At 51.3% G+C, this 22,683-nt stretch overlaps 1 pseudogene; it reads left to right on the top strand.

Annotated features, from left to right (window-relative positions):
* Positions 1 to 3,518: 3,518 nt before the first annotated feature.
* Positions 3,519 to 4,470, top strand: LOC100449572 (TIMELESS-interacting protein-like; annotated as a pseudogene).
* Positions 4,471 to 22,683: the final 18,213 nt, after the last annotated feature.

Here is a 22,683-nt window from a genome sequence, read left to right as displayed (position 1 = left end):
GGAACATTCCTTAAGGGACGAGCCCTTCTATCTTTGGAGCCTAGCCAGGCAGGGGGGCGTGGTGTGTGTCCTGGCTGTCACCAGAGAGGTAGGAAGCACATTGGTGAAAGCCATGTGGGGTGGGGGGGAAGACAGCCCCAAATCTGAATCCCAATTCTAGCTCTTTCTCACTGTGTAACTTGGGAAACATCCTTCAGTTCCCAGAGCCTTTGTCTGTAAATGAATCATTGTGCCTCCATCTCGGGGTGGGAGAAAGGATTAATTAAACGACATGATCTATTTGTTAATTCAGACAAATGTTCACTGGGAACCCACTGGATGTCAGGCCCTGGGACATGAAATAAGTGAATGGAATTTCCCTCATTGAACTTCTAGATGGGGGATGAGAGGCTAGGCATGATCTATGATATGGTAGGCTGGAAGGTGATAGGGCAATGGAAAGAGCCAGCAGGGGGCATCGGATGGGGAGTGGGATGAGCAGGCCCGTTTGAGAAGGTAATGAGCAACTCCAACATCTCAGAGAATAGCATTCTAAGTAGAAAAAACAGCATTTGCAAAGTCGCTGGGGGTGGGCATGTGCCAGCTGATTCAAGAAACAGAGAAAAAGTCCATTGCAGTGGCACTTGCCTGTAGTCCCTGCTACTCAGGAGGCTGAGGTGGGAGGATCACTTGAGACCGGGAATTCGAGGCTGCAGTGAGCTGTGATTGTGCCACTGCACTCCAGTAAGACTCTGTCTCTTAAAAACAAAAACAAAAGCAAAAACAAACAAAAACAAACAGCATGGACGAACGTGGTGGCTCATGCCTGTAATCCCAGCACTTTGGGAGGCTGAAGTGGGAGGATTGGTTGAGCTCAGGAGTTCAAGACCAGCCTGGGCAACATAGCGAGACCCCATCTTTAGAAAAAAAAACAAACAACGAAACACAGTGGGTGAGGGAAGCGTAGGTGAGAAGGAGGTGGGGTGGGCATCGCCTCCTGTGTGACCAGTTCCATAAGGAACTCACTCTGCAGTAGCTGCTGAGAGACCAGGGCTGGTTTGGACCCAGGCACAGCAAGTCTAACCCCACTACTACATGCTGTGGGGGGCATGTCCTCTCTCATTTCCTGCCGTCAGATGGCCTCTTCCTCAGGTCTTAAGGCTCAGAGGCCTCCCCAGCCATGGCCTATGACCTCACCCGGACAGAGCCCCCCCAGCTGTCTGCCACCACCCCCAACTTGGGGAGGGCTCTGTGTCAGCCCTGGCCAGACTCGGGGAGCCTTACAAAGAGTCCTTTCACCAGAGGTCATCCTGGGGGGACCAGGAGGGGAGTGGTGCCCTTCTGCCTGTGGGCATAAAGACCCCCTTTCTCTTCTGCAGCACTGGCTCCTTCTGGCAGGGGCCGAATGCAGGGAGATTATCGTCCTTCTCTTTCAGTGTATGGGCAAGATGGTCCAGACAACGGTGGAGACTACAGGCTACCAGCCTCGGACTGCCTGCGGGGTGGCCCAACCAGCAGCGGCGCTTCCGCCTCAGGGAGTGCCCCACAGCAAATAGCCCAGCACCCGTGGGTCTAGGGGTGCCTGCCTAGGATCCTGGGATAGGAGATAAGCCTCCCCAGCCGGGGTGTGAAGGGGCTGGGCTTGTAATGTCAGAGACCTCCCCAGCTCTGCTCTTCTGGGGTTCCACATTGGTGGCCTCTTCTTGGCTCTGTTAGGGATTCCTCCTGGCCAGTCTTTACCTGGATTTTTAAATTATTATTTATTTACTTATTTTTAGAAACAGGGTCTCTCTCTGTTGCCCAGGCTGGAGTACAATGATCATAGCTTACTGCAACCTCCACCTCCTGGGCTCAAGTGATCCTTCTACCTCACCTTCCCGAGAAGCTGGGACTACAGGTGTGCACCAGCGCACACAGTTAATTTTTTTTTCTTTTTTCTTTTTGGTAGGGATGAGGCTTGCTATGTTGCCCAGGCTGGACCCGAACTCCTGGCTTCAAGTGATCTTCCTGCCTCAGCCTCCCAAAGCACTGAGGTTACAGGCATGAGTCACTGAGCCTGGCCTTTACTTGGATTTCTTACTTCTAACCTGGGCCAAGTCCCTCACACTGCAGTGTGACATTCTATGCTGGACAGGGACCTGCCCTTGGAGGGAAGCGGGCAGGAAACGGGGAGCACAGAGGGACAACCCAGTGGCTATTGAGAGGGGAAGCTCATGGTCCGCCGAGTTGCCTGGGACTGAGTGTGTGCCTATGACAGGGGTGAGAGGAGGGACAGGGCTTCCCAGGCAGAGCAGGCAGCATGTGCAGAGGCCCTGGGGAGGCCAGACCCTACCACAGACATGCGGGAGTGATGAGGATGCTTGGCTGGGTGGGGAGGGACCAACAGGTCTTGCTCCAGAGCAGGGGCTTTATGCAGAAAGCACCAGGCCGTCACCCAAGGTCCCATGTCGGCCCTTAGGAGGTGATTTTTGGGGAAGATGGGAGCCAGGAGCAGGAGCAGGAAGAAAGCAGTCAGCGGAGACCTGGGGAAGGTGAGGAGGTGGATGAGCCTGGCCAGTAATGGGTCCAAGGGTTGAGTCAACTGACCAGCTCAGGATGAACCCTGGGTTCTGACTTGAGCAACGGAGGGGGCTGGAGGAGACACCAATGGGGCTGGGAGCACTTGGGGAGGAGCAGGGTGGCTGGGGGGCAGTCTAAGGAGCTGGTGGAACAACTTGGGGAGATGCCCACAGGATGAGTATGAGGCTAGGAGTACTGGAGAGCCTGGGGAGAGAGTGGGACGAGGGTGGGAGGAAAGGAGGAGGAAAAGTAAGGGGAGATGGAGGAAAGGAGAGAGAGAGAAAGAGAAGAGAGAAGAGAGCAAGAAAGAAAAGGAGAGGTTGGGCACAGTGGCTCACGTCTGTAATCCCAGCACTTTGGGAGGCTGAGGTGCGCAGATCACGAGGTCAGGAGTTTGAGACCAGCCTGCCGAACATAATGAAACCTCATCTCTACTAAAACTACAAAACTTAGCTGGGCATGGTGGCGCACACCTGTAATCCCAGCTGCTTGGAAGGCTGAGGCAGGAGAATCGCCTGAACCTGGGAGGCGGAGGTTGCAGTGAGCCGAGATTGTGCCATTACACTCCAGCCTGGGCAGCAGAGCAAGATTCTGTCTCAAAAAAAAAAAAAAAAAAAAGCAATGGAAAAAGTGAAGGAAAGTGAGGCCAGGCGCGATGGCTCACACCTGTAATCCCAGCACTTTGGGAGGCAAAAGCGGGCAGATCACAAGGTCAGGGGTTTGAGACCAGCCTAGCCGATGTGGTGAAACCCTGTCTCTACTAAAAATACAAAAATTAGCTGGGTGTGGTAGCGGGAGTCTGTAGTTCCAGCTACTCAGGAGGCTGAGGCAGGAAAATCGCTTGAACCTAGAAGGCGGAGGTTGCAGTGAGCCAAGATCGCGCCATTGCACTCCAGCCTGGGCGACAGAGTGAGATGCAAGACTCTGTCTCAAAAAAAAAAAAAACCAAAGGGGAAAGTGCTGGAGCTCTGCGCGTGGCCCCTGCTTTCTGCGTGAGAGGAAAAGATGCTAGAACCACAGGAGAATGGCATGATTGACCTACCTGATTATGAGCATGTAGAAGATGAAACTTTTCCTCCTTTCCCACCTCCAATCTCTCCAGAGAGACAAGATGATGAAGGGGCTGAACCTGATGAAGAGTCAGGAAGCAGAGTCCCATACCTCCAAAGAGAACAGTTAAAAGAAGTATACCCAAGCTGGATGCTCAGAGATTAATTTCAGAGAGAGGACTTCCAGCCTTAAGGCATGTATTTGATAAGGCAAAATTCAAAGGTAAAGGTCATGAGGCTGAAGATTTGAAGACTCTAATCAGACACATGGAGCACTGGGCACACAGGCTCTTCCCTAAACTGCAGTTTGAGGATTTTATTGACAGAGTTGAATATCTGGGAAATGAAAAGGAAGTTCAGGCTTGTTTAAAACAAATTCAACTTGATCTCCCTATTTTACCTGAAGATTTTATTAGCAATAATGATGAAGTTGTGGAAAATAATGGACATGATGTGACCGCTACTGAATTAGATCCCTTTCTGACAAACTCATCTGAAAGTGAGATAGTTGCTTCTGAGTCAAGTAGAAGCCTAACAGAAGAGCGACAACAAAAAATTGAGAGAAATAAACAACTGGCCTTAGAAAGAAGGCAGGCAAAGCTGCTAAGTAATAGTCAGTCCCTAGGAAATGATACGTTAATGAATGCACCCAGGGCATAGACAGTTGAGGTTAATACTTGATGAGGATCAAAAGGAGGAGTCAGTTGTATTAAGGGAAGACATGCTAGACAATCCACGTAATGATGCTCCTGCTAATACTTTAAATGAAGAGGAGAAATTAAAATTAGAGGACACACTGCTGGATCAGTCTTTCACAAACGTGCAACAGTAACTTGAAGCTTCATCCAGAAATGTTACTGAATGCTACATGAGTTTCCATTAAGATAAAATGTATCTGTTAGCTCACCATCCTGCAAGCTTGGTGTTACTATGGTTTTTTTTGTTTTGTTTTGTGTTTTTTTGAGATGGAGTTTCGCTCTTGTTACCCAGGCTGGAGTGAAATGGTACCATCTCTGCTCACTGCAGCCTCCACCTCCCTGGTTCAAGCGATTCTCCTGCATCAGTCTCCTGAGTAGCTAGGATTACAGGCGTCTGCCACCACGCCTGGCTAATTTTTTGTATTTTTAATAGAGATGGGGTTTCACTATGTTGGCCAGGCTGGTCTCAAAATCCTGACCTCAGGTGATCCACCTGCCTCAGCCTCCCAAAGTGCTGGGATTACAGGAATGAGCTACCGTGCCTGGCCATATTTTTTTCTTCTTTGAGCGAAAATCTTTAGGTAGTAAAACTTTTACAGATTCTTGTTTAAAATCTGGTATTTATTTATAATTATTCTTGTCACTTTAGTTAGATCTATTTATTCTCTTTAGTGTTTGTTTTTATCTAGATATGACTTTATAAAATGATTAGGGCTGGGCGCGGTGGATCACGCCTGTAGTCCCAGCATTTTGGGAGGCCGAGGCGGGAGGATCACTAGGTTAGGAGATCAAGACCATCCTGGCTAACATGGTGAAATCTGGTCTCTACTAAAAATACAAAAAATTAGCTGGGCGCGGTGGCAGGTGCGGTGGCGGGTGCTGCTAGCCCCAGCTATTCAGGAGGCTGAGGCAGGAGAATGGCGTGAACCCGGGAGGCAGAGCTTGTAGTGAGCTGAGATCGCGCCACTGCACTCCAGCCTGGGTGACAGAGCGAGATTCTGTCCCCGCCTCAAAAAAATAAAATAAAATAAAAATAAAATGATTAGTAGGTAATAAGCAATTTCTGCTGATGATCTATCATTGAATGCCTTGTTTTCACTAAGTTGGAGGTTTTGTTTGTTTGTTTAGATGGAGTCTCACTCTGTTGCCCAGGCTTGAGTGCAGTGGTGAAATCTCGGCTCACTGCAACCTCTGCCTCTGGGTTGAAGCGATTCTCCTGCCTCAGCCTCTCGAGTAGCTGGGATTATAGGCACGAGCCACCACGCCCAGCTACTTTTTTTTTGTATTATTATTATTATTATTATTAAGTATTTATTGATGATTCTTGGGTGTTTCTCGGAGAGGGGGATATGGCAGGGTCATAGGATAATCGTGGAGAGAAGGTCAGGAGATAAACACATGAACAAAGGTCTCTGGTTTTCCTAGGCAGAGGTCCCTGCGGCCTTCTGCAGTGTTTGTGCCCCTGGGTACTTGAGATTAGGGAGTGGTGATGACTCTTAAAGAGCATGCTGCCTTCAAGCATGTGTTTAACAAAGCACATCTTGCACCACCCTTAATCCATTTAACCCTGAGTTGACACAGCACATGTTTCAGAGAGCACGGGGCTGGGGGAAAGGCCATAGATCAACAGCATCCCAAGGCAGAAGAATTTCTCCTAGTCAGGACAAAATGGAGTCTCCTATGCTCACCTCTTTCTACACAGACACAGCAACAATCTGATCTCTCCTTTCTTTCCCCACACTTCCCCCCCTTCTTTTCAACAAAACCGCCATTGTCCTCATGGCCCGCTCCCGATGGTCGCTGTCTCTTCCGAGCTGTTGGGTACACCTCCCAGACAGGGCGGCCGGGCAGAGGCGCTCCTCACTTCCCAGATGGCCGCGGGGCAGAGACGCTCCTCACCTCCCAGAGGGGGCGGCCAGGCAGAGGCGCTCCTCACCTCCCAGACAGGGCGGCCGGGCAGAGGCGCTCCTCACATCCCAGACGATGGGCGGCTGGGTAGAGGCGCTCCTCTCCTCCCAGACGGGGCGGCCGGGCAGAGGCACTCCTCACTTCCCAGAGGGGGCGGCCAGGCAGAAGCGCTCCTCACCTCCCAGACGGGGTGGCCAGGCAGAGGCACTCCTCACTTCCCAGACGGGGTGGCGGCCGGGCAGAGGCGTTCCTCTCCTCCCAGACGGGGCGGCCGGGCAGAGGCACTCCTCACTTCCCAGACGGGGCGGCCGGGCAGAGGCGCTCCTCACTTCCCAGACGGGGCGGCCGGGCAGAGGCGCTCCTCACTTCCCAGACGGGGCGGCCGGGCAGAGGCGCTCCTCACTTCCCAGACGGGGCGGCCGGGCAGAGGCGCTCCTCACTTCCCAGACGGGGCGGCCGGGCAGAGGCGCTCCTCACTTCCCAGACGGGGCGGCCGGGCAGAGGCGTTCCTCTCCTCCCAGACGGGGTGGCCGGGCAGAGGCGCTCCTCACCTCCCAGATGGGGTGGCCAGCCAGAGGCGCTCCTCACTTCCCAGACGGGGTGGCGGCCGGGCAGAGGCACTCCTCTCCTCCCAGACGAGGCTGCCGGGCAGAGGCGCTCCTCACTTCCTCCCAGAGGGGGTGGCAGCCAGGCAGAGGCGCTCCTCACCTCCCAGAGGGGGTGGCAGCCAGGCAGAGGCGCTCCTCATCTCCCAGATGGGGTGGCCAGGCAGAGGTGCTCCTCACTTCCTCCCAGATGGGGCGGCCAGGCAGAGGTGCTCCTCACTTCCTCCCAGACGGGGTGGCGGCCGGGCAGACGGGGTGGCGGCCGGGCAGAGGCACTCCTCACTTCCCAGACGGGGCGGCCGGGCAGAGGCGCTCCTCATCTCCCAGACGGGGCGGCCGGGCAGAGGCGCTCCTCACTTCCCAGACGGGGCGGCCGGGCAGAGGCGCTCCTCATCTCCCAGACGGGGCGGCCGGGCAGAGGTGCTCCTCACTTCCTCCCAGACGGGGTGGCAGCCGGGCAGAGGCGCTCCTCACCTCCCAGACGGGGCGGCCGGGCAGAGGCGCTCCTCACTTCCCAGATGTTGGGCGACTGGGCAGAGGCGCTCCTCACTTCCCAGACGGGGCAGCCGGGCAGAGGCGCTCCTCACATCCCAGATGATGGGTGGCCGGGCAGAGACGCTCCTCACTTCCTATACGGGATGGCGGCCGGGCAGAGGCGCTCCTCACTTCCCAGACGGGGCAGCTGGGCAGAGGGGCTCCTCACATCCCAGACAATGGGCGGCCAGGCAGAGACGCTCCTCACTTCCTAGACGGGGTGAGGGCAGGGCAGAGGCTGTAATCTTAGCACTTTAGGATGCCAAGGCAGGCGGCTGGGAGGTGGAGGTTGTAGCGAGCCGAGATCACGCCACTGCACTCCAGCCTGAGCAACATTGAGCATTGAGTGAGCGAGACTCCCTCTGCAATCCCAGCACCTCGGGAGGCCGAGGCGGGCAGATCACTCGAGCCCAGGAGCTGGAGACCAGCCCGGTCAACATGGCGAAACCCCGTCTCCACCAAAAATACAAAAACCATTCAGGCGTGGCGGCGCGCGCCTGCAATCCCAGGCACTCAGCAGGCCGAGGCAGGAGAATCACAGGAGCGCGAGGCAGGGAGGTTGCAGCCAGCCGAGATCACTGCAGTACAGTCCAGCTTCAGCAACAGAGGGAGACTGAAAAAAGAAAGAGAGGGAGACCGAAAAAAGAAGGAGAGGGAGACCGAAAAAAGAAGGAGAGGGAGACCGAAGAAGGAGAGGGAGAGGGAGAGGGAGAGGGATTATTATTTTTTTATTATACTTTAAGTTCTAGGGTACATGTGCACAACGTGCAGGTTTGTTACATATGTATACGTGTCCCATGTTGGTGTGCTGCACACATTAACTCGTCATTTACATTAGGTATATCTCCTAATGCTATCCCTCCCCACTACCCAACCCCACAACAGGCCCCGGTGTGTAATGTTCCCCATCCTGTGTCCAAGTGTTCTCATTGTTCAGTTCCCACCTATGAGTGAGAACATGCAGTGTTTGGTTTTCTGTCCTTGTGATAGTTTGCTCAAAATGATGGTTTCCAGGTTCATCCCTGTCCCTACAAAGGACATGAACTCATCATTTTTTATGGCTGCATAGTATTCCATGGTGTATATGTGCCACATTTTCTTCATCCAGTCTACCATTGATGGACATTTGGGTTGGTTCCAAGTCTTTGCTATTGTGAATAGTGCCGCAATAAACATATGTGTGCATGTGTCTTTATAGCAGCATGATTTATGATCCTTTGGGTATATACCCAGTAATGGGGTGGCTGGGTCAAATGGTATTTCTAGTTCTAGATCCCTGAGGAATCACCACACCGACTTCCACAATGGTTGAACTAGTTTACAGTCCCACCAACAGTGTAAAAGTGTTCCTATTTCTCCACATCCTCTCCAGCATCTGTTGTTTCCTGACTTTTTAATGATCGCCATTCTAACTGGTGTGAGACGGTATCTCATTGTGGTTTTGATTTGCATTTCTCTGATGGCCAGTGATGATGAGCCTTTTTTCCTATGTCTGTTGGCTTCATAAATGTCTTCTTTTGAGAAGTGTCTGTTCATATCCTTCACCCACTTTTTGATGGGGTTGTTTGATTTTTTCTTGTAAATTTGTTTAAATTCTTTGTAGATTCTGGATATTAGCCCTTTGTCAGATGGGTAGATTGCAAAAATTTTCTCCCATTCCGTAGGTTGCCTGTTCACTCTGATGGTAGTTTCTTTTGCTGTGCAGAAGCTCTTTAGTTTAATTAGATCCCATTTATCAATTTTGGCTTTTGTTACCATTGCTTTTGGTGTTTTAGACATGAAGTCCTTGCCCATGCCTATGTCCTGAATGGTATTGCCTAGATTTTCTTCTAGGGTTTTTATGGTTTTAGGTCTAACATTTAAGTCTTTAATCCATCTTGAATTAATTTTTGTATAAAGTCTAAGGACAGGATCCAGTTTCAGCTTTCTACATATGGCTAGCCAGTTCTCCCAGCACCATTTTTTAAATAAGGATCCTTTCCCCATTGCTTGTTTTTGTCAGGTTTGTCAACGATCAGATGGTTGTAGATGTGTGGTATTATTTCTGAGGACTCTGTTCTGTTCCACTGGTCTATATCTCTGTTTTGGTACCAGTATCATGCTGTTTTGGTTACTGTAGCCTTGTAGTATAGTTTGAAGTCAGGTAGCGTGATGCCTCCAGCTTTGTTCTTTCGGCTTAGGATTGTCTTGGCAATGCGCACTCCCAGCTAATTTTTGTATTTTTAGTGGACACGTGGTTTCGCCATGTTGGCCAGGCTAGTCTCGAACTCCTGACCTCAGGTGAGCCACCCACCTCGGTCTCCCAAAGTGCTGGGATTACAGGCATGAGGGACTGTGCCCAGTGTTTTGGTTTTTACTTCTCCTTGCAGAGCAGGGTTAACCCATGGACAGTGCGCCCAGAGTAGCCTAGGTGAAGTTTTAAGATGTACATGTATATTAAATATTAATGGCCGGGCGCAGTGGCTCACGCCTGTAATCCCAGCACTTTGGGAGGCTGAGGCGGACAGATCACGAGGTCAGGAGATCAAGACCATCCTGGCTAACACGGTGAAACCCCGTCTCTACTAAACATATAAAAAATTAGCCGGGTGTGGTGGCGGGCGCCTGTAGTCCCAGCTACTCCGGAGGCTGAGGCAGGAGAATGGCATGAACCCGGGAGGCAGAGCTCACAGTGAGCCGAGATGGTGCCACTGCACTCCAGCCTGGGCAACAGAGTGAGACTCTGTCTCAAAAAAAAAAAAAAAAAAAAAAAAAAAAATGAAAGCCCTAGACAGAGGAGAGAGAGCGAGGACAGAAGAGAAGGAGAAAGCAACGGAGAGAACGTGGAAGAGGAAAGGAGCTAGAGGAAGCAGGAGGGGAGGGAGAGGAAGAAGGGATGAGAAAGCCTAGGCTAGAGCCAGGCAGAGCACAAGGCAGGGGCCTTCTCCCCAGTTCTCCCACTGCCCTGTCCCGCACATACGAACCAGGCTCACAGGCCAGGGAGGGCGGCTGGGACAGGCCTCCTGCGGGTCTGTTTCCCACCTTGCAGAGGAGAAAGTGGGGATGAGCCACAGCCAGGAGACCTGGTTGGACACAGCAGGAACTTCTCGATTAAACAGCAGAGCATGGGCTGGGTGCTGTGGCTCACGCCTGTACTCACACTCATCCTGGCACTTTGGGAGGTTGAGGCAGGAGGATTGCTTAAGCCCATGAGTTTAAGACCAGCCTGGGCAACATAATGAGATCCTGTCTCTACAAAAATAAAATAAAATAAGCAGCAGAACAGTCCCATAGGGAAGGGCCTCCTCCTAGGAGCCCTGGCCTTACCCGAGGCAAGGGACTGGCCACCATGACCTCTCAAAGGGCACAGGCTGCATGGTGTTTCTCGGGGTTGATGAAACCCCATGGGAAAGGTGGGTTTGCTGTTCTGTGCCTCAGTTTCCCTCCATAAGGCACAGTTGTGGTTAATGGCCTGGGTTCAATGACAGGGCAGGGTGGGGGCTCTGTAGCCCAAGGCTGGCTGGCGATGTCGCTGCGTGTCCATGTCCAGGTGGGCCCTGGGGCCTCCTCCTCCCCACCCCCAGCCTTTGTTCCAGGAAAGGCAGGAAAAGGCAGCTGGAGGAGAGGGGTGGAGGGCTGGAGCCCGCGGAGTGTTTCCAGGGAAAAAGTGATCCTTCCACAGAACAGCCAGCCAGTGCCACCTCCCCTACTCCACCCCACTCCCACCCTTCCCCCCTCCCACCGCTGCCTCCATTTCTTCCTCCCTCACTTTCTGGCAGAAGGAGCCCAGCAGCTGGAAAAACCATGCTCTGCTCCCACCTCCCATCCTTAGCACTGCCCAACCCCAGGCGCCTGCAGGCGGGGCAGGGGTGCGTGAGGGTGTATGTGTGCAAGTGCATGAAAGTGTGTGTGTGTGAATGTGTGAGTATGTGTGTTTGAGAGTGTATGAGTGTGTGTGCATGCGTCAGAGTAAATGTGTGTGCGTGAATGTGTGTTTGTATGTGAGTGAATGTGTGTGTGGTGTGTGAGTGCATGATTGTGTGTGCATGTGTGCGTGGATGTGTGAGAATGTGCATATGTGAGCATGTTTGTGTGTGCACGGGCAGTGTAGTTTGTGTGTGCAGTTGCGAGTGTGTGCATGGGTGTGACTGTTAGTATGAGCATGCATGTGTGAACATGTTTGTGTGTACGTGTGTTCGAATGAGGATGCATATGTGTTAGAGTGAGTGTACATGTGTTCGAGTATGTGCATGTGTTCATGTGAGTGTGCATGTGTGTTTGAGTATGCATGTGTGTGAGTGCATGCATTTGTGTTTGAGTGTGAGTGTGCATGTGTGTTCGAGTGTGCACGTGTGTTCAAGTGTGATTGTGCATGTGTGTGAATGTTAGAGTGTATGTGTTCGAGTGTGTGCGTGTGTTCAAATGCGAGGATACGTGTGTGTTTGTGAATGTGTGTTAGAGTGAGTATGCATGTGCACGTGTTCGAGTGTGAGTGTGCATGTTTGAGTGAGTGCATGTGTGTGAGTGTGCATGTGTGCGAGTGTGTTGAAGTGTGATTGTGTGTGAATGTGTTAGAGTGTGAGTGTGCATGTGTGTGTTCAAGTGTGTTTGTGTTCAAATGTGAGGGTGCATGTGGGTGAGTGAATGTGTTACAGCATGCATGTGCGTGTGTTTGAATGTGAGTGTGCATGTGTTTGAATGTGTGTTCGAGTGTGCGTATGCATGTGTTTGAGTGTGTGTTTGAGTGTGAATGTGTGTGTTCGAGTGTGAGTGCATGTGTGTCAATGTGTGTTCTAGTGTGAGTGTGCATGTGTTTGAGTGAGTGTGCGTGTGTGTTTGAGTGTGAGTGTGCTTGTGTGTTTGTATGTACATGTGTTTGAATGAATGTGCGTGTGTGTTTGAGTGTGAGTGTACGTGTGTTTGAGTGTGAGTGTGCGTGTGTTTGAGTGTGTGTACATGTGTTTCAGTGTGAGTGTGCGTGTGTGTTTGAGTGTGAGTGTGTGTACATGTGTTTGAATGTGAGTGTGCGTGTGTGTTTGTGAGTGTACATGTGTTTGAGTGTGAGTGTGCGTGTGTGTTTGAGTGTGCATGTGCACGCATGGCTGCCGCTGACGTAACCCAGGTGCATGTGAGGACATGGGAGTAGCGTGGCCATCACCTGTAGTGGCTGCTGGAGAGAAGCAGGGTGCATAAAGGGGGAAAGAAACCGGCCTGAATCGACCCCCTGGAGCCTCAGTTTTGCCACCTGCATGTGGGGTGGCACTGGCCCTGCTTTCCCTAGGGCTGATGTGTCACAGAGAAGCCAACGTGGAAAGGGGCAGGAACATGTCTCGGTTCTCTTAGCTACCAATTGCGCTCATAGCAACCTTTGAGGCAGGTGCTGCTATTGTCCCCGCATCCCACGTGGGGAGCCCAAGGCTCAGGGGTGTAAAGTGGCTTGCAGCTGGCAAGTAGCTGACTTGAGACCAGAACCCAGGTCTGCCTCACTTCAGGGCATCTCCCCCAACCCTGTGCTGCTGCCCCACGTCACACCGAGGCTTGGCCACCTCATTCTCCCTCCAGGCTCTGGGACTCAGTTCCTGTCCCCGGGGCAACTAGCTGCTCCTCCTCTGCCTATAGGACCTGAGGCCCTTCCTTGCCTCAGGGATGTTCAGTAGGTTGTTCCAGGCCAAAGAATCCTATCAAGTCACCGGGTCCAACCCTTTGTCATTCATTTGGTGAGCCCGAGGCCCCAGGCCTAGTGCTTAAGGTTGCAAAACACATCCGGCCAGAGCTGGGGCTCCAGCCCCCTGCCTGGTGGTCCAGGAATGGGCTGTTTTTCTCTCTTCCTACTCCCAGGCAGATTGGCTCCTGGAGGGGCTATCAGCACAGACACATCCCTCTTCCTCTCTCTCCTCCGACGTCCCTAAGCCCCACTGCCATTTCCCTGCCCTCCTTAAATGGGGGGCTCAGCTGCGGGGAGAAGCTGAGGTTTTCGGACATCCCTCCCTGCCCCTGGGCATGGATCCCTGTTCGGATTCATGGATTTCCACGGGCTGCTCAGAAGGACTCAGGCCTTCCCCAGCCCCCATCTCTGCCCGCTCCTCCCAGTATAAACACCACGGGTAATATGTATATTTGCCCAGGGGCACGCAGCCTCTCAACAGCAAGCCCATAACTTCCAACCAGCGCCACACAGAGGGTGTCAGAGGACCGCCAGGACATTAGTGCCTGCGCCTGACACGGGCCTCACGGGCCAGCACGCCCCAGGTGGGCCAGCCTCACTGCCTCACACGGCCACAGCAGGTCCACCTACATTTATGGTGTATGGTTGTAAAAATGGGTGACCCAGAAAAACTCCTTTTAGACTATTTTGAAACTTCTAATGTTGAGGCTCCTGCATACACCGTCTTCTATCGTGTAAACCTAGGTACCTGAAACCAGCCCCCCGGTTGGTCTGGCTGGAGGCCAACCCAGCACCACTAGGGGTCGGGGGGATGCTGGGCCAGCAGGAAGTGGCAAGAACAGTGGTGCCCCAGGGCCAGGTGCGGTGGCTCACGCCTGTAATCTCAGCATTTTGGGAGGCCGAGGCGGGCGGATCACGAGGTCAGGAGTTCGAGACCAGCCTGGCCAACAGAGCGAAACCCCATCTCTACTAAAAATACCAAAAAAAAAAAAAAAAAAATCAGCCAGACGTGGTGGCAGGTGCCTGTAATTCCAGCTACTCAGGAGGCTGAGGCAGAAGAATTGCTTGAACCTGGGAGGTGGAGGTTGCAGTGAGCCGAGATTGCTCCATTGCACTCCAGCCTGGCGACAGTGCAAGACTCGGTGCAAGCCCATGTAACAACCGGCCAGCACCACACAGATTGTGTCAGAGGATGCTGGGCAGTTGCTGCCCCCGCCCGACACCAGCCTCACAGGCCAACACGCCCTAGGTGGGCCGGCCTCACCACCTCGCGTGGCCACAGCAGGGCTATCTACCTTTGCAGTGTATGGTTGTAAAAATGGGTGACCCAGAAAAAAGCCTTTTAAACTATTTTGAAGCTTCTAATATTGAGGCTCCTGCATACACATAGTCTTCTATGGTGTAAACCCTAACGCTGTCACTGGGGTGGGAAATGGAGCTGAGCGTTCCCTGGGCTGAGCCAGTCTGGGGAGGCTCAGGAAGAGGGGTTTTGGAAGCTGTGTGCCAGTCTAGAGGTGACTTGTTTAGGGATGATGCCTAAGGCAGGGAGGGGAGTGGAAGGTGGCTGGGTCCGGGGAAAGATCCCAAACCAGAACATCTGCCCAGATGCCCACCGCCTTCCCAGAGCCTGCTGGACACCCAGCCAGGCTGGCCAGCACAACCAAGGGCAGGGAGGATGGGACGGAGCCACAAGATGAGGCCCCAGGCTTGCTGGGAAGGTACTAGGGTGGAACGGGGCCTCCACCAGCCACAGAGTCAGCCAATACTGTAACTGCCCAAGGGGTCCACCTTGGCTGCTGCCTAGACAGAGCTGATTGCAATAGAGAAAGAATAATTCACACAGAGCCAGCTGTGCGGGAAATCAGGATTTTATTATTACTCAAATCAGTCTCCCCGAGCATTAGGGAAGCAGAGTTCTTAAGGATAACTTGGTGGGTGGGGGGAAGCCAGTGAGCCAGGAGTGCTGACTGGTCAGGGATGAAATCATAGCGATCAGATCAGATGAGCCAGTTTATTGATCTGGGTGGTGCCAATTGATCCATCAAGTACAGAGTCTGCAAAATATCTCAAGCACTGAGAAGATTAGGGAAGGTCAGAATCTTGTCAGAATCTCCAGCTGCGTGACTCCTAAACCATAATTTCTAATCTTGTGGCTAATGTTAGTCCCACAAAGGCAATCTAGTCCCCAGGCAAGAAGGAGGTCTGTTTTGGGAAAGTGCTGTTACCGTCTTTGTTTAAACTATAAACTATGAACTAAGTTTCTCCCAAAGTTAGTTCAGCCTGTGCCCAGGAATGAACAAGTACAGCTTGGAGGTTAGAAGCAAGATGGAGTCAGTTAAGTTAGATCTGTTTCACTGTCTCAGTCATAATTTTGCAAAGGCAGTTTCAATAGCAGCCCGGAAGCTGTTGCCCTCCCTGGACTCAGCTTAGCTCATCAGACGCTAAACTCTGTGCTTTCTGGTGCCCAGTCTGAGCTCTGCGAACACCATACCTGCCCTGGGGAGTTGACACTTGGCAGGGACATGGACACTGCCCCCAGCTCCCCGGGTTGGTGCCGCCTTCCCTCAGCCGCTGCAGCTGCGAGCTGCCAGAAGCTAGATGCTCTCCAGAGGATGCCTTTGGCTGTTGGGAGCCATGCTACTGGACCTGCCTGGAGCTAGATGCTCTCCAGAGGATGCCTTTGGCTATTGGGAGCCATGCTACTGGACCTGCACAGGAGGTTATGAGTGATGGTTGAAGGCCAGCAGCGTGGGTTGGGTGGGAGTGCGGGGTGGGGGTGTAGAGCAACCCAGTCCCCTTGCCTCTTGATTTCACAGCCTCTTTGGTGCCATTTGTGCCCTGAAACTCCCCTTCATATCAGGCTGGGGCAAGATTTCTCCCAAAACCACATCTTGGCCCAGCCCTGCCCTGCTTCTCACTCTCACAGTTTTCTTGAGATCTCAGTAAAACTCGTGCACAAGATTTCCCATCTCTGGCTCTGCTTCTTGGGGAGCTCGATGCCCACAAACTTGGCGATCTCTCCCACTGAAAGTACATCAGAGATGGGGGGGAGTGGCCGGGCGCGGTGGCTCATGCCTGTAATCCCAGGACTTTGGGAGGCCAAGGCAGGTGGATCACGAGGTCAGGAGATCAAGACCATCCTGGCTAACATGGTGCAACCCTGTCTCTACTAAAAATACAAAAAAAATTAGCTGGGCGTGGTGGCGGGCACCTGTAGTCCCAGCTACTCGGGAGGCTGAGGCACGAGGATGGCATGAACTCGGGAGTCGGAGCTTGCAGTGAGCCAAAATCACGCCACTACACTCCAGCCTGGGTAACTGAGCAAGACTCCGTCTCAAAAAAAAAAAGAGATGCGGGGGGCAGGGGGGAGTGTGACCCAATCTTGAGGGCACAGGAAAGCCTCCCAGAAAAGGTGACATTTGAATTGGGGTCTTGCAGGTTCAGTAAGAATTGCCCAGTTGGCTGATCCAAGTCCAGTGGTGTTTACAACTAATCGATCACAACCAGTAGCAGATTTCTTTGTTCCTTCTCTACTCTCACTGCTTCTCCTGACCAGCTTTTAAAAAAAAAAAAAAAAAAAAAGGCCAGGTGCGGCGGTTCAGGCCTGTAATCCCAGCACTTTGGGAGGCTGAGGTGGGTGGATCACCTGAGGTTGGGAGTTCAAGACCAGCCTGACCAACATGAAGAAACCCCGTCTCTACTAAAAATACAAAATTAGCTGTGCTTGGGGGCTCATGCCTGTAATCCCAGCTACTTGGGAGGCTGAGGCAGGAGAATCGCTTGAACCCTGAGAGCCGAGATCGCGCCATTGCACTCCAGTCTGGGCAACAAGAGCGAAACTCCATCTCGGAAAAAAAAAAAAAAAAAAGGAATTGCTCAGTTGAAAGTTGCCTGCTGCGTTAGATAAAGCTGCCTGCTGTAATGCTGAAGATGAGGGGAAGGACAGGTTAGGAAAAGGAGCAGCATGAGCAAAGGGCCTGAGGCAGGGAGAGGCAGGGCACAGACAGGAAGAGATTGGACCTGTGGCTGGAGGGCAGGGATATGGAAGGGAGGCAGGAGATGAGATTAGAAAGGAATTTAGGCCGGACTGTGGCTCAAGCCAGTAATCCCAGCACTTTGGGAGGCTGAGGTGGGTGGATCACTTAAGGCCAAGAGTTGAGATGAGCTTGGTCAATATAGTGAAACCCTGTCTCTACTAAAAAATACAAAAATTAGGCCGGGCATGGTGGCTCACACCTGGAATCCCAGCACTTTGGGAGGCTGAGGTGGGTGGATCACTTGAGGTCAGGAGTTTTGAGACCACCCTGGCCAACATGGGGAAACCCCATCTCTACTAAAAATACAAAAATTAGCCAGGTGTGTGTCAGCCTGTAGTCCTAGCTACTCAGGAGGCTAAGGCAGGAGAATCGCTTGAACCAGGGAGGTGGAGGTTGCAGTGAGCCGAGATCACGCCACTGCACTCCAGCCTGGGTGACAGAGCGAGACTCTGTCTCAAAAATAAGGAAAGAAAGGAATTTAGTGTCAGCACAGAGAGAGATCCCTGTCACCATGTAAGCCAGGGGCTGTGAGTTCACACCACCCACCACCCCTCTGTCTTGCACACACACGGTCACAGCTGATGGACTGTCACACTCTTTCTTGTAGAGCCCAGACAGAGCCTCAGAATCCTCAATGTTGCGCCTTGGCAGGTTCTATCTACTATCTACTGATGGAATTACCACATGAGGTGACACCCATTGACTATCCCTGCCCCGGGCTAAGCCCAGGCTGGACCTGTGAGATGTGGGTCAGTCCAGAGGCCTCCTGAGAATGGGCCTGAGTACAGTAGGGGTCTCCCTGGGGAAGCAACCATTGTGGCCCATAAATAGGTTAGGCGGTCAGGAAACGGGAAATCCTGAAACACAATGAGCCCTGCTGCGCAGGGGTTTCCTCCGGGCCGAGGGCTGGACTGAGGATGCTTCTTGGGCCAAAAGCCTTGCTGAAGCAAGACTCCTGTTTGCTGGCCCCAGGCACTGGTTCTTCCCCCGGCTCTCAGGGGGACTCAAGGCCCAGCCTCACCCCACCCAGCCCAGCAAGGGCAGCTCAGGACAGCCTAGGATGAGCCAGGACAGGCAGTGTTCCACTGAGGGGACAGCGATTATCTGCCCGGCTCCCAGCTGAGCCCTGGCACTAGGCGCTGGTGGGGGCTGCCGCCGTAGCCAGGTGGGGGCCAGGGAATGGACGAACCCCCTCCAGGGTCAGTGAGTGCTTCTGCCAGGCCTTCCAAGCCTGGGGGCCCGCACACCTCTAATATCTGTGTCTGTGGACCTGTCTCCAACCAGGCCTCCCCAAGGGCACAGTAAGCCCCAAGCTGCCCCTCCCTGGACCCCAACAACAGAGACATAATGTAGTCCCTCAAAAGAGAATCAGGTAGCCTGTAAAACTATGCTCTAGAAAAATTCTATTAAGTAGGCAAGTAACAAAATACAAAATCTTACAGGATCCCAATGCTGTTAAAATGCAAACAGCAGGCCAGGTGTGGTGGCTCACGCCTATAACCCCAGCACTTTGGGAGGCCAAGGTGGGCGGATCACAAGGTCAGGAGTTCGAGACCAGCCTGGCCAATATGGTGAAACCCTGACTGTACTAAAAAATACCAAAAAAATTAGCCGGGCTTGGTGGCAAATGCCTGTAATCTCAGCTATTCAGGAGGCTGAGGCAGGAGAATTGCTTGAACCTGGGAGGCAGAGGTTGCAATGAGCCGAGATCACGCCACTGCATTCCAGCCTGGATGACAGAGTGAGACTCCGTCTCAAAAAAAAGAAAAAAAATAGTACAAACAGCAATCTGTGTTCGTGTGTGTCCACATGCATGTACATGGAAAAGGCAGGAAGGAGAACCATCACATGTCAAGGTGGTGGGGATTTTTATTTTCTTCTTTGTGCTTTTCTGGACTTCCTAAATTTTCTACAGTGAATTTTGTAATCATTTAAATAAAGGAAAAAAAAAAAAGTCTGGATGTGCTGAGGTGCGCCTGTAGTCCTGGCTACTTGGGAGGCTGAGGTGGGAGGATCACTTGAGCCCAGGAGATAGAGGCTGCAGTGAGCTACGATCATGCTACTGCATTCCAGCCTAAGCAACAGAGCAAGAGTGTCTCGTAAAAAAAAAAAAAAAAAAAAAAAAAATTAAGTTTTTAAAGAAAAAAACAACACCCAGATCCTACAGTACCTGTTTTCTTTTAAGTACCATGTTTACAAAGAATTTTTAAAGCAGTGGGGAGATAAATACTGATAGAGACTGTAACACTGAGGGGAAAACAGGATGCGACATTGTATACATGGTATGTAAAGCAGGGGATGCTCAGGACAGGAGGGGACAGGAAGGAAGAACACAAGATTAGAGCTGCTGACTTTAGTGGGGCCATCGCCACAGGCCCCGTCATCTATAGTATAGGACAATGCCCACAACCTTGCATACACTGCATACCACTAGTTTTTAACAGTTTTGGCAATCCAGTGCATGGAACATAGTGTCTTGTAATTTGCACGTCCTTGATCACTGAGCCTCGTGTTTCTTCTCAATGCTTCATTATGAAAATTTTCAGCATATAGAAAAGTGGAAAGAATTGTACAATGGGCCGGGCGCAGTGGCTCACACCTGTAATCTCAGCACTTCGGGAGGCTGAGGCAGGTGGATCATGTGAGCCCACAAGTTCGAGACCAGCATGGGCAATGTGGCAAAGCCCTGTCTCTATTAAAAACACAAAAAATTAGCCAGGAGTGGTGGTGTGTTCCTGTAGTCCCAGCTACCAGGGAGGCTGCGGTAGGAGAATCATCTGAGCCTGGGGAGTTGAGGCTGCAGTGAGCCGTGATCACACCACTGCACTCCAGCCTGAGCGATGGGAGTGAGACTCTGTCTCAAAAAAAAAAAAAAATTGCACAGTGAACACCCATCTACCACCACATGGGTTCTGCAATTAATATTTTACTAGACTTGCTTTAGCACATATCTATCTATCCATCCATGACTACTTTTTAAATGTATATTTCACTGTAAATTACAGACATCAGATACTTCATCCCTAAACACTTGGGCATGTGTATTATTCACTAGAATTGAATATTTGTTCATAGTTTTTCCCCCACCCCAGGTAAAATTTACATACGGTAATGTAACATTTTTTTTTCTTTTTTCTTTTTTTTTTTGAGACGGGATCTCACTATGTTGCCCAGGTTGGTCTTGAACTTTTGGCCTCAAGCAATCCTCCCCCCTTGGCCTCCCAAAGTGCTGGGATTACAGGCATGAGTCACTACGACTGGTCTGGTAATGCAACAATCTTAAGTGTGTCATTTGATTAGTGATGACAAATGCATACACCTGTGTAACCCAGTTCCCTGTCATGATATAGAACGTGACCCCCAGAAAACTGCATCCCCACCACCCGCTACCTAGTCAATATCTAACCCTCCACTCTCCTGAGGCAAGCAGGAATGCCTGATTGCTCTTACGTTTTCATCATAGATTAGTTTTGCCTATTCTGAAACTTCCTATAAATGGAATCACTCCACTTGTGCCTGTTTGTGTCTGGCTTCTTTCATTCAACATTATGTCTGTGGGGTTTATCCATTTGTGATGGTCATTGCAATAGTTAACTACTATTGTTAAACAGTGTTTCACTGTATAGATAGACCGTTGTTTATTCATTCTCTTGTCGATAGACACCTAGTCTGCTTACATTTTTACTTATTATTAATAAAGCTGCTATAAGCACATTCATATACAAGTCTTTTTGTGAGCACATGTTTTTGTATCTCTTGGAATGCAATTTCTCTAGGAATGTAATTGAGCCAGCCTCTTTTCTTTCTTTCTTTTTTTTTTTGAGACAGAGTCTCGCTCTGTTGCCCAGGCTGGAGTGCAGTGGCGCCATCTCAGCTCACTGCAAACTCCGTCTCCCGGGTTCACGCCTTTCTCCTGCCTCAGCCTCTTGAGTAGCTGGGGCTACAGACACCCGCCACCACGCCCGGCTAATTTTTTTGTATTTTAATAGAGACGGGGTTTCACCGTGTTAGCCGGGATGGTCTCGATCTCCTGACCTCGTGATCCGCCCACCTCAGCCTCCCAAAGTGCTGGGATTACAGGCGTGAGCCACCTCGCCCAGCCGAGCCAGCCTCTTTTCATGTTTGCTAGACACTTGAATTTCTTTTTCTTTTGCCTATTTTTTTTTCTTATTGATTTGTAGGAGCTCTTTGATTGTTAGTGTTGGACTGTAAGGATGCAAAAGAAAAAATCTTAAGGCATAGCCCCTGCCCTCAGAGCATCCATGGGTTAGCAGGGTAGACAGACGGGGACGTAACTGGGATGTGATGGGATGGCTGCTGTGGGCTCATTTATTCCTTTGTTTATTTAAACTGAAAGTCCAACTGTGTCACTCATCTGCCGCACCTCACTCCAGGTAAAAGCCAACAAGGCTCTACAGGATCTCACATCATCTGGTCCCTGGCAGCCCCTCTGACCTCACTCCCTGCCACTGTCCCTATTCAATCGGCTCCAGCTGCTGTGGCTTCTTGCTTTTCCATAACTCACCAAGCACAATCCCTGCCTCAGGGCCTCTGGCCGTGCCAGTCCCTCTTCCTGGAACATTCCTCACCAGAGGGCCACATTATTTTCTTCCTGTATTAGTCTCCCATGGCTGCCATAACAAATGACACAAACGTGGTGGCTCAAACAAAAGAATTTCATTCTCGTACAGTTCTGGAGGCCAAAGGTCCAAAATCACTCCCCTTCCAAAGGCTCCAAGGGAGAATTCCAGCATCTTCCAGCTTCTGGTGGCTCCATGTTCCTTGGCTTTTGGCTGCCTCTGTCTTCACATGGCCCTCTCCTCTCCATCTGTCTTCCTTTGTGTGTTTCTTATAATGATACTTGTTGTTGGATTAGGGTCCACCTGGATAATCTACCATCTAGACATCCTTACTGCAAGAACTCTTTTCCCAAATAAGGTTACATTCACAGGTTTTGGGGACTAGGACACTGACATATCTTTTTGGGGGCCACCATCCAACCCACCACAGTCCATTCTCAAGTGCCCCCAAATTAATGAGTGAAACACATTGACCCCATCACAATATCCCCTAAGTCTCCATCCATTAGTTTGTTGTTGTTGTTGTTGTTTTCAGATGAAGTTTCACTCTTGTTTCCCAGGCTGGAGTGTGGTGGCATGATCTCAGCTCACTACAAACTCCGCCTCCCGGGTTCAAGTGATTCTCCTGCCTCAGTCTCCTAAGTAGCTGAGATTACAGGCACGTGCCACCATACCCAGCTAATTTTTGTATTCGTAGTAGTGACGGAGTTTCACCATGTTGGCCAGGCTGGTCTCAAACTTCTGACCTCAGGTGATCCACCAGCCTTGGCCTCCCAAACTGCTGGGATTACAGGCGTGAGCCACCACATGCGGGCCCACTACAGTATTAACTCAAAATCCAAAATTTCATCTAAAGATAACTGTCTCAAAAAAGTCCCATATCTCATTAGGAAATTAGGAATGGGTGAGAACTGGGATATGTTCCATCCTAAGGCAAAATTCCTCTCCACCTATGGACGTATGAAACTAGGAAAAAAATTACATGCTTCCAAAATATCATGGGGGACAGGCATAGGACAGATATTTCCATTCCAAAATGGAGAAAGCAGAAGGAATATATGGGTTATGAGTCCCAAGCAAGTCCAAAATC

This window comes from Pongo abelii, chromosome 18, assembly GCF_028885655.2.
Source record: "Pongo abelii isolate AG06213 chromosome 18, NHGRI_mPonAbe1-v2.0_pri, whole genome shotgun sequence".
In the NCBI taxonomy this organism is placed as follows: domain Eukaryota; kingdom Metazoa; phylum Chordata; class Mammalia; order Primates; family Hominidae; genus Pongo; species Pongo abelii.
This window is presented reverse-complemented; position numbering and strand designations above follow the sequence as displayed.